Raw genomic sequence first — 5,460 nt, forward strand, 5'->3', positions numbered from 1 at the left:
TATATATATATATATAGACATAGATTACTGTTTCTATTATATGTATTGTCACTACTACTATTTACTTATTATTATTATTATTGTTGTTGTTGTTGTTGTTGTTGTTGTTGTTACGCACTACTACTAATTTTACTGCTATTATTTATTATTAATATTATTATTATATTTTTATCTTTTATTTAATATTTACATAAATTATATTTAGATAGTTTTATAATATTTGTTTGAGTTTTTAAAGAGATAAACATGAAAGAGTAAAAGTTCATTCAAAACTCTTTAACCGTGAGTTTCTATTTTTAAGCTAATAAAATCTTTTTTCAAATAAAAAATAATATATTTTAAAATTTAAATATTTTAAAAAATTTTAAACATTTATTTATTATTATTATTATTATTATTATTAGTAGTAGTAGTAGTAGTACTACTACTACTATTACTACTACTTTTTTTTGGTTAATATTATTACTAATACTACTACTACTACTCCTATTATTGTTTCTATTATATGTATTGTCACTACTACTATTTACTTATTTAATTATTATTATTATTATTATTAATGTTACGCACTACTACTACTAATTTTACAGCTATTATATATTATTAATATTATTATTATATTTTTAAATTTTATTTAAAATTTACATAAATTATATTTAGATAATTTTATAATATTTTTTTGAATTTTTAAAGAGATAAACATGAAAGAGTAAAAGTTCATTCAAAATTCTTTAACCATGAATTTCTATTTTTAAGCTAATGAAATCTTGTTATCAAATAAAGAATAATATATTTTCAAATTGAAATATTTTAATTTTTTTAATATATTATTATTACAACATTATTAAGTTATGTCCTAAAAATTGCCACGTGGCTTTTTAATATCTTGCCACGTGGCTTCTTGTCGTACTTTTAGTTTTACTTATATATATATATATATATATATAAATTTTTAAAGAGATAAACATGAAAGAGTAAAATCTCATTCAAAACTCTTTAACCATGAGTTTATATTTTTAAGCTAATAAAATCTTTTTTTCAAATAAAGAATATTATATTTTCAAATTTAAATATTTTAAATTTTTTAATACATTTATTTACTACTACTACTACTACTACTACTACTACTATTTTTTTTTGGTTAATATTATTACTAATACTACTACTACTCTTGTTACTGTTTCTATTATATGTATTGTCACTACTACTATTTACTTATTAATATTATTATTAGTATTATTATTATTATTATTATTATTGTTATTATTATTATTATTATTGTTATTGTTGTTGTTGTTGTTGTTACGCACTACTATTATTAATTTTATTGTTACTATTTATTATTAATATTATTATTATTATATTTTTAAATTTTATTTAATATTTACATAAATTCTATTTAGATAATTTTATAATATTTTTTTGAATTTTTAAAGAGATAAACACGAAAGAGTAAAAGTTCATTCAAAATTCTTTAACCATGAATTTCTATTTTTAAGCTAATGAAATATTTTTTTCAAATAAAGAATAATATATTTTAAAATTCAAATATTTTAATTTTTTTAATATATAGATTATTACAACATTATTAAGTTATGTCCTAAAAATTGTCACGTGGCTTTTTAATATCTTGCCACGTAGCTTCTTGTCTTGCTTTTAGTTTTACTTTTATATATATGGAGAGAGATACTCTTCTATTGGACTATTGAAATGACAAGTTCCATTAGGATACAATAACTTAGAAATATTATACTACTGCACTCCTTTTACTTAATAAAAATTAATATACCAATTAACATATTTGATAAAATCTTCTTTTGTTCACGTTGTTTCCTTTTTTCTTTTGTCAATAAATAAAGGCAAAAAAAAAAATATTTGATCAACTTGAAATTCAATTCAATTCAATAATGAACTACAATAATATAATTAAACTAATAAAAAATTAGTACTCATGCAAACAACTATTTTTACATGATTTTTTATTCACCAACTCTTATCAATAAAACATAAATTAAAAATTATTCATTCTTTCATATTTATGGAACCATCACCAATCAAGTGATCAATCTTTCCTTCAAGGTGTTCGAAAAAGTATGCTACATCCGAGCATCATTTTTAGAGAGAAAGTTAGCCTCAATTTTTTTTCTTTCTTCTTTAGTGATGCTTGATAAATGTCAACCAATTGCTTAAGAGCACGATAGTCATGTGAATAGTGTCCTTTTCCACCACATCGAAAATAAGTAATTGCTTCACGTTTCTCATCTTTTCTCTTTTATTTGATGAATTATTAACACCAGGAACAAGGTTTCTTTCTTGGTCATCACGACCACAACCACGACCACAACCACGGCCACATTTAGGGTCGCAATCTTTTCCACGTCTAGAATGGTGAGCATGCACATCATTCACCTCAGGCAATGGTGCAGATCCAATAGGTCAATTTTTGTAATTTTTCATCAACAAATTATTATTTTTTTTAGCCACGAGAAGATAAGAACTTAGTTCAAAATACTTCTTGAAATCTTTCTCTAGATATTGCTGCTATAAGAGCATATTAGAGGCATAAAAAGTGGAGAGAGTCTTTTCTATCATATCGTCATTATTGACAGTCTCTCCATATAGTTTCAATTGAGAAGAAATTCTAAACATGACAGAATTGTACTTATGAACAAACTTATAGTCTTGAAACCTCAGATGCATCCATTCATATCGTGCTTTTGGGAGGATGACCATCTTCAAGTGGTCAAACCTTTTTTAGGCTATTCCATAATACAAGTGGATTCTTAGTAGTAAGGTATACAATTTTTAGAATTTCATGAAGATGATGGATGACGCAAGAAAATAATAACCTCAGCACGATTTTGACTAGATATTGTATTTTTTTTCTTTATGGTGTCTCTAAAACCCATAGCATCTATGTGGATTTAAGTATCTAGCACTCATGAAATATAGTTCTTGTCTGAACTTTAAAGGGAAACGAACTCACACTTCGCAAGATTATCAGCCATATGAGAAAAAGGAAGAAAAATAACACCTTAGCCTTCAAATTTGAGACGATAGAGTCTCGTGCTGATAACGTGTTATGAAAATAAAGTAGAGAAGAACAAGAGTAGAGAGAGAAGAGAAAGTAATTGTTATTTCTCTTTATGGATGATTTACAATGAAGAAAATCCTTCTATTTATAAAAAAAATTTACTCCTAGTTTCTCACTAAAAAAAAGATACTCTAAATCCTGATAGATATCAACTAGATCTTGATAGATCTTATCTATATTTTGAAAGAAATCCAGAACAACTGATATACATCAATATCATAACAAGGAGTATCACTACAAAAAATAGTTCAAATTGCGGGGGTTAAATTTACGGTTTGCGGGGGTTTTAAACCCCCGCAAAATGTAATTCGGGCGGTTTCCAAAACCCCCACAATTTGAGCCGTCACAAACGACTTGCGGCGGTTTTTTCCAACCCCCATAATAAATTTGCGGTGGTTTCTACCCCCGTAGTTATTTTGCGGCGGTTATTGACCCCCACTAATCTTAATTTGATTCTTTTGAAATTGCGGGGGTTTAAAACCTCCGCAATATTTTTTTTTAAAATTTAATAGGGCCCATCCATTTTTAAGTAACTAATTATAGATTCTAATTTTTTCTCAAATTTAATTGTTCCTTTAGGTATAACGTACAATTCAATATTTGTTCAACTCATATCATTAATACAATAGAGTAATTAAACATTGTAATTGACAAATATTAAAAATATATTGAACATTAAACTTCAAAATTAAATTTTCAACATTAACATCTTCAAACTCCAAATTGTCAATATTAACTAGTATCTTCAAACTCCAAAATCAAATTTAAACACAAAACCTTCAATATTCTAAGATTCACTCCAACTACACAATTACATCATCATAATTAAATACCCAAGAAAAATACAAAGAAATCAAAGAATATCGTTAAGATCATTATCATCGCGTGATCTCCTTGCATCCATGGGCGAAATAGGTCCACTAGCTGCATCACTTGGCTACATAAAAATGCAAAGTATAAAAATAAATCGATAAACTTTCAGTCCTTATAGCTCAAGTACAAATATTTTCTTAATGTCATTCCGAGATTTCGATACATAAGCATTGGACAAATATACACCTTAAAGAAAGGTGAAGCACAAAGGAAAAATAAGCAAATTAGATGACCAATGTCAGGGAGTACTAATTTTGATATGTTGTGCAAAACAAAATTAGTGGTTGGAAAGTTACACATCATGCAACTTCAAAATATGGATAGAAACAGAGAATTGCAATAGCAAGAGCAATATTAAAAAATCCGCACAAGGCACCAGTGCACAAGGCAGAACAGATTGCATTCTTCCTTTCCTTCTTTTACCTCTTTTCAATAATTCTGATTGGAAATGTTGTCTTCTCAACATGGTTATCACAAAATTCCAAGATGATTCAATCAAGAAAATTTGCAGCAAACCAGTTCAAAAACAACATAAAATTAGAGAAAATTTTCACAACCGATTCAATTGAAAAAAACAAAGTAAACAGAACTTTACTTACCGTTGTGGGAGAAACCATTGAATAAGAATCAAAGAGCCCCAAAAATTGTTCTGGTATCGTTCTTTCTTTCATTATCATATATGCCTTCAAAGCACTCATTATTTGATTGTGAGAATTCATCATTTGGGCAAAGTTTTCTCGACATTGGAACGAACAAAAACCTCTACTACTTGAAGCACTTGTACCACCAAAACGAGGTCTATCTTGTTTGAAAACTCTACTAGGAACAGCTCCTAATCCCAAGCATCTCACCCTTCCAGAGTGCTCTTACCCTAGAACCTTACCAACAGCATCATTTGGAAAAACTTGAGACTCATCTATGGCGCTTTGTCTCAAAGCTGACTCAATTTTTTCCTACATATAGAAAATTTGTTGTCAAAATAAATTAAAAATAGAAATTTATTTGGCATACCATGGTTGATTACTCGACAAGAGTCTATGGCACATAAATATAACTCACACATATTTCTTTCGCCGCTCTATTAATATATACTCCATCTTGATTCTTATGAGTAGCAATGTACATTTGTGCTCGCCCAGGCCATTGTCCAGTCTCGGCCATCTATAAATTAAAAAATATAATCAAAATAATTTACTATTTAGGAATAATACATTCTAGGTTAATTCACTCGTCATTTCAGCCCTTCTTGTAGCATTGGCTTTGGAGCCACCGGTGTGTGAATTGTCTGTTTTTTTCGATTTTCACGGTTTCTTTGACGTATTTTCTTAAAAAAATATATTTATACCTCAATTAGAAAAAAATAATTATACAACTATAAAGAAATTCATATACATAAATACCTTTGTTGATTCTTTAAAATTGTATTTTTATAAAAAAAATCCATTGATCCGGTGGGATCCCATCCGACACCTTATCCAGAATCTGAGTTTTAC

Source organism: Capsicum annuum, chromosome 7 (assembly GCF_002878395.1).
Source record: "Capsicum annuum cultivar UCD-10X-F1 chromosome 7, UCD10Xv1.1, whole genome shotgun sequence".
Taxonomy (NCBI): Eukaryota; Viridiplantae; Streptophyta; class Magnoliopsida; order Solanales; family Solanaceae; genus Capsicum; species Capsicum annuum.